The sequence below is a fragment of the Periplaneta americana genome, chromosome 8 (genome assembly GCF_040183065.1).
Source record: "Periplaneta americana isolate PAMFEO1 chromosome 8, P.americana_PAMFEO1_priV1, whole genome shotgun sequence".
NCBI classification, from domain to species: domain Eukaryota; kingdom Metazoa; phylum Arthropoda; class Insecta; order Blattodea; family Blattidae; genus Periplaneta; species Periplaneta americana.
In genome coordinates, this window is record NC_091124.1 from 7,619,738 (window position 1) to 7,634,219 (window position 14,482).

At 35.2% G+C, this 14,482-nt stretch overlaps 1 long non-coding RNA gene across 1 annotated transcript in view; it reads left to right on the plus strand.

The window, feature by feature from the left end:
• The window catches only part of LOC138704451 (uncharacterized), a 514,719-nt gene extending 501,435 nt beyond the window's left edge, over positions 1–13,284 (plus strand). Inside the window, exon 5 of the long non-coding RNA XR_011333351.1 lies at positions 12,931–13,284. This is a non-coding gene — a long non-coding RNA (uncharacterized lncRNA). The remainder of the gene's footprint in view (positions 1–12,930) is intronic.
• The last annotated feature ends 1,198 nt before the right edge of the window (positions 13,285–14,482 follow it).

Genomic DNA, 14,482 nt, shown 5'->3' on the forward strand with positions numbered 1-14,482 from the left:
CCCTCCTGCTAGCTGACCATGCGTTTGTATTAAAAAATTATGAACAAAGAAAAACTAAATGACGCACCGATATCCAGATGGCTAGAGCCTCGGGTTTACATTCTGGTAATCCAGACTCGAATATCGGTGGGTTGAGGTGGATTTACTACTTCGCTTATCTTCAACGCTGCTCTTTATGATATGATATGTCCTGCCGACACAATATTTATGCTGACAACATACAAATCTATCTGCATACTCGACCTAACTACATAAATGACGCTATAACTAAAGTTAATGATGACTTGAATTTTATGTCCATATGGTCGAAAACGCACGGACTTAATTTAAATGCAAGTAAATCGCAGGCAATCTTAATAGAACATCAAAAATCGAAGTGTGACAAACAAAATTTGCCACCGATAATTGTAAATAATACTACTATTCCATACAGCTCGACTGTGAAGAACCTTGGTATTTATATGGATTGTCACCTGGAATGGAATGAACAAGTGAATCACACTTCCAAAAAAATATTTCCCATTATTCACTCATTAAAGCGACTGAAGCACTTTCTTCCTGATAAATTAAAATTAATCCTTGTACAAACACTCGTGATGCCACACTTTGACTACTGCGATATTATATTAAGTAACCCAAATGCAAATTTGAGCAGCAGGCTACAACGTGTGCATAATGCGTGCGTCCGTTATATTTGTAATATTCGTAAGTATGATCATGTTTCCCCGTCTTTCCAAACTCTGTCTTGGCTAAGGCTAAGCGATCGACGAGCCCTGCATTCTCTTGTTCTCTTATTTCAAATTCTGCGCACCGCTACCCCAATCTATTTGGCTTCTCGTTTTCAAAATTTATCTGCATATCATCAGCTAAGTACAAGATCTCATCATAACAATTTACTCATTATACCCTACCACAAGACATCTTTATATTCTTCATCCTATACAGTTTCAGTTGCTAGAAATTGGAACTCGCTTCCGAGTGATATAAGGAGTTGTTAACAGATTAATTGCTGATTAATATTTGTTACTTTTAATGAAACTAACATCTGTCCATTCTTATTATTATTATCATTAACTTCTCTAAATAGATTTACAAAACCTCTAATGGCAATTACATTAATATTCTCATTGTAGAAATAGAAATATATATATTTTCTCCCTGTAACATAGTCCTAGTAAGATAAATAATATTACCGTTATAACGCCAGTTTAAAAACCATGCGCTCTCCTGCATATGTTATTTCCTGTATGGAGAGATTAAAAGACCAGGAGATTAACTGTGATCTAATTTTGTAACTAGGATAGTATCAATATGTCTGTATCAATGTTATGATTTGTACTGTGAGAGCTAGCCAATAGAGATAAGAGTACCCATGTGTGTGACCTTATGACATCTTATGACATCAACATTCATTCACAGCATTACTCCCCTTCGTCTCATCCGGCAGAGACTTTCTCGTGGTTGGAGCACAGTACTATCGCCTCATCACAGACAATGCGAAATAGTATCGTGGTAAATTGTTCCTAGTACTCTCACAACTCAAGCTTCGTGACTGTATATACTAGACCAGGGGTACGTAACTGGCGAGAGAGAGGTGGAAAGCATGGGGAAAGCGTTGGTTCCCCGTCCACAGTCCACCGGCGTTGAATGACGTATCTGTGGCCCGTACGCAATCACATAAGACAGACACTGAATACAAATCCTCTTCCCTACCACGTCAATGACGCGGGGATGGAAGGAAGGGGTGAATTACGTATCCGATGAGTGATGTAACGCCACAATTGTCGCCCAGTTCTCCAATCCTGTACTAGACTGTTGTTAAACCATGCACGTGACAAGACCCTACCAAACCTAGCTGGAGAGAAGCAGCTCTCCCATGCACACGATTTCAAGAGGAGGCGCACTGTATTAAAAATAAAATCATAGAATCAAAATGTTACACGATATACTTTAGTGCAGGCATGTCAATTGATGCTCACAGGAGCAAGCGCGCGCTTTAGAGCCCAGGAGAGCCTGAGCGCTTTACAGCGGAAAGGAAAGAGACAGACGAAAGAGGTGGTATATGCCGCTTGGTCGAGCTATATTCAGGGTTGGCCAGCACTGATTCAATAGATGAAGGGAAGAGAGCTTATTAAAACTGTATCCATGTTAATTTTTAGATTTGCCTGAGAAGTATAAGTGCATTATAAGAATGTAAGTTTTAATTTTAATACTCATTTTTCACAAGTTTGATTTTTTTTCTATTCAAAAGAAATATTTTCTCAACTTTTCGTATAGAAAAGTGAAATTTTCAGGTATAGGCCTATTTATTTAGTAGCCTTACAGAATGTTTTCGTAAATCTAATACACCGTATATACGTATTACTGAAGATAGTGTATTGAAAATTTTGAAAATATTCGCATGGAAATTGTTTGTAAGGAAATGAATTAACAAAGCAACTACTGTTACATCATAAGCAAAAGATACGTGCCCATCTGTTGTAAAAATGTCAGCTCTATAGCTTCAGTAGATTTCAAGAAAATAATTTAATGTTCTGATGATAGGAAGTTGCTCACAAATATCACCTTAAAAGCATAATGCGATAAGGGTTTTGTTATGTAATATTAGTTACACTTAAAACATATACAGTACCTAGGTAACTTTGCTTTGTACTGTAATATTGTTTTGATTAGTTTATTTATTATTTTTGTAAGGCTAAAGATACCATCAATATAAATTCCAACTTATCATGTCATACTCAATCTCTTTCTTTGGAATATCACTTTCTTTATGAATGATGTGTTTCATTCACTTAATACAGTATAATATTATACTACTATGGAATTTAAGTGAATATTCCTTCTTAACCTCTATTATGTTATTAAGATTTAAAACACAGGTGCAATATTAAAAAATCAGTGTTAGTACTTTTGTTTTACAGACAATATAGATAATATTAAACAGAAAGAAGCCATATAAAAATAACGACATAAAATTTCACGTTCCGTTTGAAGTTTGTGCACCACTGTTTTCTTAATCCAACAGGTTGCTTGTTCATATACACAACCCTTCCTCTTTCCATACTTAGCGCTTGCTTTGACATCACTGCTTTAGTGACACAAGATGCAATGTAGTTTACAAAAAAGAAAAATAAATACAAGTATATAAATTACACACGGCAAAGTGCTCTGGTACTAAAGTGCCAGCACTGTTGATTTTCCATTCCGGCGGCCCGGTTTCGATCCCCGGCCAGGTTGTGATGGAATTTGTGGTTAACAAAACAGAGGATTTTTCTGGGTGTGCTGCGGATTCCCACTATCATTCCTCCAACACACACTGCCGCCACCTCATTTCATCTATCATCTACGTAGTAACAGGCTGGGGTGAAGTCTAGGGAGTAGTATGGGTTTCTGATGTCGATATAGAGAGGACTTTGGGCTACGAGTCCCTGGAGCTTATCAGGCTATTGGTATGCGGATGGGATCTGCATTTATCAGGGACTGAAACAAGGGCCCACCTTTCAGCATCGGACTCACGAATGTTACCCAGGCCACCTGTCGGACCTGACACTAATTGCATGTATAGGACGGACACTGGGTCAAGCGTGTCTAATTGTGTGGGCCCGTAACGGGGCTGGACCCTGGACCTGAGACCTGGGACGGTCCAACCCTCGTAAAGGCAGCCAGCCAGCCAGCTCTTTTAATCTCGTAAGGTATAGGCCATTTGGCATCTCGTGGAACCTACCTGCGAGCCAGGGGAAAAAGAAAGTGGGCTGAAAAACTTACCTCCCTCGCTACGCTTCTACGTGTAGCAAGCGAGCACACTTACCTCACCATGAGTTTCTTACTATATGCTACGGCGCACGCAATCATTTGATTTTACGAGATAACGAATGACATAGACATCGATACACAAGACGGCACGTGGTGCTTTTAAGGGAAATTAAGATTACATAGAGTGGTAATGGTGATAGTAGTGGTAATGGTGGTGGTGGTGGTAAATATGTCGATACGATGACGACGACGATGATGATGGTGATTAATTTTCTTGATTATACATCTTGATTACATAACTTTTAACACTAGGGGAGAGTCGGGTAGTATCGGACATCGGGTAATATCGGACAGTGAGTTTCTTTCATCTACTACACGATGATAGTACCTGATTGACATGGTTACGTTTCTGTGATGTCGCATAGAGAAACGTAACCATGTCATTCAGGTACTACCATATGGTGGTAGATGGAAGAAACGCACTGTATAATACTACCCGATGTCCGATATTACCCGACTCTCCACTATATCACTTAGGAATAAAAATATGTATATGAATTTCACTTGTTAATTTGAACTATACGTTTAAAAATACCTTAGTTGACTAGTTTCGGCTTTGGAGCCGTCTTCAGATCTTCATGGTCCTTGCGTCTTCTGGGGGCGTGCGTTTGTGTGTGTAGTGTGGAGTAAAGTAGAGTGTGTTTTGAAATTCAGTTGTGTGTTGAGGATTTGTTGTGGTGTGTTTTTGTGTATCTCTATATGTCGTATTGTTGTAGTGTGTTTAGTTTCTGATTTTTCGGTTGGACATGTGGAGTTTCCATGTCTGTGTCTATGTTGCTGTAGGTGTGGTTGGCGTTTGTGATGTATTCTGCGTATGTGGATATGTTGTGTAATTTGGTTATGGCTGCGATGTGTTCTCTGTAACGTGCTTGAATCTTCTTGCTGAAAAAATTTCTCTTTTAATAATTTAAGGGATGGGAATGAGGTAGTCCAAAGCCACACTTTTAACAAAAATAGTCTTTTGTGCGAGTTTATTTCTTTTACATATGGAGAAACTACAGGGACATCACTTTATTTTTACCAACATTTTTAACATTAACCTGGCTATACTCGGAAACACTGTTGCTCCCTTCCATTACAGGAGTTTGATGTTACTAGTGCAGTATGTAAACAAATCATTTTACTAGGTATAGGAGGAGAGAAAAGTAGTGTATCCATTTATGTTGTAGGGAAATACGATATTACGATTTTCAGTTTGATCATCACCTTTACGGAATTTATCAAAATACAGTAGAGTAGTAAAACTTTTTTTTCAAAAACTCAACTTTTCAGGCGGCTATGTTCGTTATGTAATGTCTACTTTATTTAGCATATTAATTATTGGTGTTAACATACAATATAGAGAGTGCATTTAAATTGAGGGGGGTCATAAGTAAAGGACTGTAAGTACACTTAAGTTACTTTTGGGAAAATGGGGTTTAAATATTTAAGCTTTCGTAAAATCGGTGAAATTTTTATTTAAATTTTAATGTGTGATGCGATTAAAATATCCCTTTGCCACTAAAATTTTAGATACTTTTGCTTACACTGGATGCACTTAACTCATGTTATTACAAATGTCACTAGCATTCCTTTGCTTCTAGTCACCTCAATTCAAAATAAGCTAATCTGAATTTTTAAACAAGTTGCTGAAAATGGCCGTTCATTACAATGCAGGCTTCAATTCAGTACGCATATTATTAAAAACATTTTGAAGTATATTCTCTGAAATTGAATTTATCGTTTCTTGAATATAATTTTTAGAAATATAGGTTCTTTCTTCTATAGAAAACGCAATCATATTTATGAAACACACTATACACTGCAGTGTTTACTTCACTGCTTGAAGACTTCGAATGCAACAGCGGCCGTAAGTTTGTGTGTCTGACGGGAGCAAGGACATTAGTGAAGGGGTGAGAGTGAAGTACATTCAGAAATGCAGGTACAATAAAAATGAAAGTAAAAATAAAATGATGTCCCTGTACTATTAAAACATTATAAACATTACTCGACAGATGACGTAAGTATACGCCGAACAAATTATGATACCGTACCTAATAGCATTGGACTCTAAACCTTCAATACGCTCTACTGTAAAATTTTGTCTGTGTCACTTAGGACTTTATCATCCTCATCCTTTCAATTGTTGGGTTTGGGGTATGAAAATTAAAAGTAAATAATAAATTAATGATTTTAATTCATGGAAATTTTAGGAGTATTTATTTACAATATAATAAACGGGTACAAAATGTACGTTGCACGTAGATGTACAGTACACCAATAAATGTACAGAGAAAATGTATCATGTCGACGTCACTTACATTTTCGATAATGGAATGTGAGTTCGGACAGTCCAGCACACAGAACACAAGAAAAGGAACTGCAATAAGTATGATTCAATGAAGCGTTGTCTAACGTATAGTAATCAACTGACGAAAAGTTAGACAGAATGGCGGGCATTATTACGAGACCAGACTGCTGTTAAGAAGTGATATGTGGTTCGAAAGTTCCTTAAGACTTAGGCGCTCAGTATAGGCCAGAGAATAACAATTACACTAAATTATACACCACAAATAATTGGTAAGCTCCGATTTTTAATGCTAAAGCTATGACTTAATTAAGCATAATATTCGATTAGCTATGTTAGTAACAGTTCGTATAGTAGCGAAGTTGCTGTACATGGAAATCACAATTTTACTCTAAGACTATAACAGTAGACGGACTGAAGTTATTGGCCATTAGTGACACTGTTGAGTCTTGTGTAAAAAATAACTCAGTGATCATATAATTGAAATCTAAAACCCTGACTCTGTCTCATTTCTGAAAAGTAATTTTAAAGCATGAGTTTAACCCTTCAAGTGGTACTGTTTGTTACAATGTTCTTGAAAAAAATGTTTTATCTACTTCACCACTGATGATTCATTCGAACAAAAATTCAGGGTGTATCTATATATGTGTCCATAAATGTGGGGGTATATTCCTGACACAAAACCATAACAAAAAGTTCATATGAACATGGGTCCGCAAACCCTTCGTTAGGGAGTTATGGGTTTATTGGTAATGTACATGTGATACATTTAACAACACACATTTACAAAAATTGCTCAAAGTGACCTCCTTCTGCTTCGATGCATGCCCTCAGCCTGCTTCCATGCTTTGCCGTACTCTGTGCAAATGTCCTGGGGCGTTACGGATTTCATCAAATCCATTTTGAGTACGCTCCCTCAGAACATCGATATTAGGTACAGGTGTTGAATACACCAAGGATTTTAAATGCCCCCAGAGGTAAAAATCCATTGGATTTAAATCTGGCGATCGGGCAGGCCATGAAATGGATCCCCTTCGATCAATCCATCTGTTCGCAAACTGGTTATCGAGATACTGGCGAATTATCACAGTAAAGTGAGGTGGAGCACCATCGTGCATAAACCACATTCTTTGAATGACATCTAGAGGTACAGCATCAAGTAAATGCAGCAACTCAGTTCTGAGAAACCGTAGGTAAGTGCCTCCCAGGGTACCCTTCTGCATAAAGTTGACGTGCTGCTACCGTATTCCCATCTGCTAGGCCATAAATGTAGTGCATATCTGTCATTTCTCTCACTCAATACATCTTGTGATGTGATGAATAACACAAACAAAAGGCAATCAGATAAAACAAAACAAATGTCATGACCAACTGTAAAGAAGAAAGTGGGAAAAATGCAAGTTTGAGGTGAATTACATAATCAGGGGTCACTACGGGAAATTCCTTTCATAACTCCCTAATGAAGGGTTTGCGGACCGATGTTCATATGAACTTTTTGTTATGTTTTGGTGTCAGGAATATGCCCTCACATTTATGGACACATATATAGATACACTCTGTATTATCAAGTTCATATATTGGGTGTCAAGGGAATAAAAAAGTAATATTTGAAAGATGAATCAGGGAGGGGACAGCCATTCCAGTTGCCACGGATGTTAAATTTGTACTATTTTCAAACTCTATATTATATTGAAAATGGAATAATATTCGTCAACTTTTATTATTGGAATTAATTTAGAAGGTCAGTATCATTTTACAGGAAAAAAAGTTGTTGAATAAAATTTATTATTATTGCATAAAATAAAGAAAAGGTTCTGTCACGGATATTACAAGATTTATGAACTCACTTCGCATCTTATTAGCAAAAAGTGTAAAACTCAGGTCTCCGCCTCAACCAAAAAGAGATTCATTTTCATAGTGTCCATGCGAAAGCTATGTAAATTTAATGGCATCTAATTAGTTCACAAAGACATAATCGGTAAATATTCTGACAGCGACGTGAGATTCGAACTCACGACCAGCGTCCCGCAAGAGAGCAGGTCGCGCGTGAGTCGACACGGGCTCCACGGAGCACTGGGGGACGGCGCGCGGCGTGGAGAGGAGAGAGGAGGTTGCGACACGCTGTTCCGCGGCAGAAAGGGGAAAGAGCGACTGCGGCAACGAAGTGGAGATATCCAGATAATTCGAGAGAGCTATCTCTGGACACCCGTAGAAATTTCTCGTAACTATGGTTTAGTTATAAAAGAAGAAACGCGAGCAGACTTGGACAGTAAGCGAGTTAGTCTTGTGTAGCAGTGAAGCCAGCTTCGAGACCAGAGCGCGACTTGAGTTGTGTCCGTAACTGTGGAGTCTGAAGCTCGGAGTTCGAGTGCAGTGGACCGCAGTTGGGGGACCTGAGTTCGAAGTTCAGCGGATCGTCTCTGAAGGTCTGGGGTTCGAGATTCTGTGAACGCGTGTGACTGAGCTAGAAGAACTAGCCAAGACAAACGAGCTGTGAACTGGGAACTGACAGTTCTGTGTTGTAAATAATGCTTTGTGAATATTAGTTAAGATTAACAGTTCATTTCTGTTCGTAATAGTCCAAGTAAATTGTCATTGTCGTTTGTGGAGTGCAATAACGAACGCTGTATTGCTGTGCGGAGAGCAAATCCCATTGTTGACGGGAGTGAAATTAAATTGTAGGAAGTAATTATTATTGTTGCTTTGAATAAAAGTTACATTGTTGAGTTGGAATAAATTTACAATATTTTATAGCTGTTTCTTCCAAGTTATGGATGTTACACACATTTTGTCAGGAATGTTACAGATGAGTTAAAGTTCTTCATTTTTTCAGTTTCCAAACAACTGTGACACTTTTAAGTCAAAATACTAATTGAACTGTAACTGTTACTAACCCAAACTATTGAAAATAAATGGCAGAAAGGATAATTTTATTATAGTAGAGTAAAAATTTCCTTGGAGCTCTGGAATTAACAGTGCAGACTCTCAAAACATTTCTTCAACAAAAGCTCCTTGAAAAAACATACATTAACAGCTGATCTCTCTAAGTGTTGCAAACTTAAAGGAAACAAAAAGTAGGCCTACCTATTACACAGCCAAGTTCACTCAGATTTAATGCCTATAAAACTTGTAAAATATTTTGCTTTTGAAAATAAAACATTAGAATATTTAAATTTAGAGCCTTACATATGCCTTATACTAATAATAAACAAATAATTCTGAAAAAGATATTTTCATTGGAATTCCCAGTTTTCCCGGAAAGGCTGAAAAGTCTAATACCATTGTGATCGTTTGTGAACAGTTTTTGAGATATTCATACAAAGAAATGAGAGCAAATGGCAACAATCAACACGTGTTCACGTAACAATAATGGTTGATAGAACTTTAAAGCTAAAGGTAAGCCTTTATGCGTCAAAAGTAACATTTATCAATTTATTTTTATAGAATATATTTTATCTTTCTTCTTGTGAAATAATGTATTCCATATCTCCAAAAATGTAGGAGTTATATACTTCTTCTAATACATGAGAAACAGTTCTTGTAAACTGTCATGTTACCGCAAAGGGTTAAACTCAAGCTTGTCAGAATACGCTGATAAAATGGAACCAAATAAAATATTTCGAAATAAAGTTTTAAATTGGCAATTAAAACATATAATATAAAGACTAACATCCTGTAAGAGTTAATCAAAGAAATCTATAATGCGTGCTGCAAGTTTAACGGAGGAAATCTTTAACAACTCGAGAACTTTTAATTGTACTCTAATTCGTAGACACTACATAGTCAGTAAACAGATGTAATTATTGAAAAGTTCTTTAGATTTTCTACACTTATGAAGTGAAGTATTTAGTCATAGAATGATGGATGTAATACTTGAATTATGAGAGTCGTACCAAAAGTGACCCACATATTAATGGTATAATCAAATAAAACAGTCCACTGAATCATACTGTTAATAAGAAAACGTCTTACAGCCCGTTGGACATCTTCAGTATTCTGGATTAATCCAATCAATAAAATTACATTTATAAATGTCCAGGCTAAGAAAAATATTATTCAAGATGAGAACGCGTAGCATATCCTTCACATCTCTGCACAAAAATAGAATTGAGAAGAATCGATAGTAATTTCTGTATACACATCATACAGTCCAGATCTGGCTCTCACGTATTTCCACATGTTTGATTGTATAAAGGATCATATGCTATCCCGTTGCTTCGAGACTGACAATAATATCAAACATGTTATGCCTTATGAAATAAGTTCCATTATATTTCATTTTTATATAAAGGTAGTAAATAATGAGTTGTTCAACAAAGGAAATTTGTGGAGAAGCAAAGAAAATATGTATTTCGTTTGTGTTATGACGAATATATTTCTAGGAATAATTTTCCTTCGTAATATTAATGTACTTGTCACTTTTGGTATGCCTCTAGTAAGAGAAAATCATTGGATGTTATTTCTGAACTACAATCATATATCGTATCTCACAAGATTAATTAAGGTGGTTTATATGATGATTTTCGCTACTCTTACAACTTGTCTCACGTATAAACTATTTCAAATCCTGTTACTTGACCAATTTCGCCTGAAATTCTGTTCAATTTGTTTCATATTCCTTATGAAACGGTTCGCAGACAAAATAGTTTAAGAACTTAAATTGGGATTTAAAAAATGTAAAATGCACTTGAATAAAATTCCAAAAATCGATGTTTCTTAGCAACTGAGTCTGAGCTAAAACACTTTACCTTCATAATATACATATTATACATTGAAATTATTACTGCAAAACAACATTCGTTTCTGGTCGAAGCTACACTGTACAGGGTGTAAATAAATTAAACTGACAATATTGAAATTATTTATATACATATATCCTGTAGAAATATTTCAAATTTGCTTCTGTGATGCCATATTCAATAAGCGAAACGTCGGTCCTATGTACAGATTTATAATACTCATTCTTTTAAACAATAAGGAAGAATCTTTTACATGTTTAGTGAAAATATTTAATTGGCACGAAATTTTTGAGGAACCTATATTGTTGTGCTATTCTACAGTACGAAATGTTGGGTGAATCTATACCTACGACATAGTATAAAAATTTTCCACCATGTTGAACACCGGGAAAGTACCAAATCATAAAAACATACACTTCCTTAATCTTTTAAAATCAAATATTAGCTTGAATATTGAAAAGTAATAGAAAATGCTTTTTCAGTGGAAAGTTCGTTGTAGGAATCCTATGGAGTTCGTAAATGAGTTTAAATCAAATCTTCGGTAAAAGAACACGATAATGGTGAAGATTTTCGCTCTATAATCGAAGGGCAGCGCTAGAAGTAGCATTTCCGTGGGACTTGTGCCTATCCAAATAATTGAACTCGTGCCCTTTCTTTCTCCTCCCCAAGTTACACAAATATTTAAAGTGCAGCTGCAATTTGTTTTAGAACACTTCCAACAAATACAATATTCATTGCTTATTACTGTAATATTTAGCTTACAACTTTTATTTGCAATTACCTTCATAGTGTACTTGAAGCAGGAAAATGTACTGCTAAAATATATGATTTCTGTGCAATATTTTAATTATAATTATGCACTATTTTGAGTTTTACAATGACAGACATCAGCTATTTACAAAATATATTAATTTTTCTGATGTATGGCTTCAATTTGCTTATTTTTTCACGTCTAACACGGAAATTGAAAATGATCCATATGCCAATCATTATTAACAGTTACATTACAAAGTAATAGTTGTCTTTACCTATAATAATAACAGTAATCTATTTCCATACCAATTTAAATGATACTGGATACAGAGAGAAGCATTGTTTACTTTGGATAAGTTCTGCCTACCAAAATGTCACCCCAAACTAAAATGTTGGCTTCGCCACTACGACACCTCCATTTCTTCTGTCGCCAACCGACCGTTCATTCAAAATCCATAATAATTCTCATTACCATTACATAAAATTACCAGGAGACCTATTCTACGGGATTCCTAAGACGAAAGATAGGCAGAGCCAGAATTCTTATAATTGACCTCAACTTCTCAGTCTTCAAGTGTCGCATGATAAAATTAAAAATGTGTATAAATATTCTTATTATCTCTTATAACTTTGTCAGATTTATTTAAATACACCCTGTAGAGCTGTAATTAAAATATCCTAAATAATTTATTTCTTAAGACTAATGCAACAGTCATACATAAATGTGCATGTTTCTTACCCTCTACAAACTCGCATAGATGCTTATTTAACACTGCTGTCCATCGCAAAGCATACTTCCACAAGACACGCAACGTGTACATACACATTGATTTTCGTTCCTCAAATGACGAAACACAGAACACTGAATGAAAGCAACTTCACAAACAGTAAAAAATGCAGGTAATATCTGTGTGCGAGACGCTGCTTTCTTGTTTTTATTTACGTTATTGCCTTGTAGTATTATCGTACCGTGCTAAGCCATGCATCGTAATGCATGGTTACATTTCAATTTAACTGCATTCGATTTTTAAAACAGTACTCTGCAATACCTTAAAAGTGCAGTTAAAATAATAACAAGTGATACAACTTAACCTTAACCATAGCAACAGTCCAGCACAGTCTTTGACTGTTACACACCTTCCGATAAAAATATAAAATTTAATAATATACTAAACATAGATAAATAGGTAATATAAGTACATAGTTACAGCAATTCCATTCAGTAAAAATGAAGCGTATGCTTTGAAATACAGAATGAAGGAAAAAAATTGGGCCATAACTTCAGGAAGTGATTCCAGACATTTAAAGACGAAAGTAACTGATTTTTTATGTTTTCAGATGCGGCTATTTTCAGGCATTTCTGGAAGCGTCTGGTCTTACAGTGTAAAAAATTCAATTTCTGAAGTGGGGACCTGTATGATGGAATTCATTACCCTGCACGGACAAGGATTAAACAGACTTTTAATTATATTTCTCTTAAATTGAGCTTCGTTAAGATTCTTATCTTCGGGCAGAAAAAATATCAGATGATCAACAAAGAAATGCTTATTGTATAAGTAAGTAAAAGCTCGTAATATTTCAAAATGTTTGTAATGTTTTAATCTTTTACTTTTAGCTCAATTTTTGCATTCACCTTAATATTGATTAATATCTGCTCTACTTATAACTGGAGTTTAACATATTTGAAATTGTATGTATGATGTTGCAAGTGCGACGAAAATGTTTTTACAAATCATAAAATATGTAATATAAAAGAATTTATTCTTTGAATATTGTATGATAAGTCTTGACTGAAACCATAAGCATTCATTGATATTATCCAGAGATTTATCTGAAACACCTTCAAAATGAATTGTAAAAAATATTTATGCATAATTTGTTACTATTTTCATATATCAAAGCTACACTACTGATGTAAAATTCTATGGAATACATACAATAAATGAAATTAAAATAATTGCTGAGAATGTTGAATATTGACATGGGCGATAAAATGTAGGTCAAGCTGTTTAATTATGTGATATACCGTAATTTTACGACACGAATATTCCAGCTTTACTTCAATTCCAAAAGAATCACTCTTCAAATTCAATCACTCTAGGCCGGTTTTGAACTCACCCATTTTGGATAAAATACCGGTAGCAATCATGATAATAGATCAATAACTGAGGACGAAGGTTTGGAAAACATTTTTATAAATATACAGTTTTCTTCGTTACACTGCCTGGAATTACACCCTGAAGTTTGTCCCACATTTCCTCATACACCCTGTATGCACTTTCATGTTACCTTCCACAATATAATTTAAATTACAACAGTGAGCATTTCCCAGTAAAATTATTATCTTATTAGAATTCTCAGAGACTTAAATTCCCGTTGTTGCTGTTCTAGGATATCGCGTTTACTTCAATTTTATATATTTAGTATTTAATGGACATTTCTGTACACAATGGACGTTTTCTGAGATGGATGTGTTTCGATATAGTAAAGAAAGTAAAGCATTTATTATATAAGAACTTATTGTGACTAAATTCCTAACAACAATTTTCTTTTTGAGAAAATTAAATTAATTAACTTATTAGAAAGTGTCTACTTCTATTCACATAGTTTACTTGTGGACGGTCAGATTATAAAGTGTGTTAACTGAAAAGGCCTGCCTGCATGAAGGACGAATAGCATTCACCAAAACAAAAGAATATAAAAACAATATTACTGAGCAAAGAGTTACCTCATTGTTAAACTAAATCGGGTGCTTTATATAATTTTCATTTATTTGTGCACAGTTTACAGCCTTTTCTCGTGAAAAAGTAAATATTTTATAATTTCTTTAACTCAAAATTTAATAAGCATTCACTGCTATTTACTTTACTTCTTTCAAGTTCTACTTTTA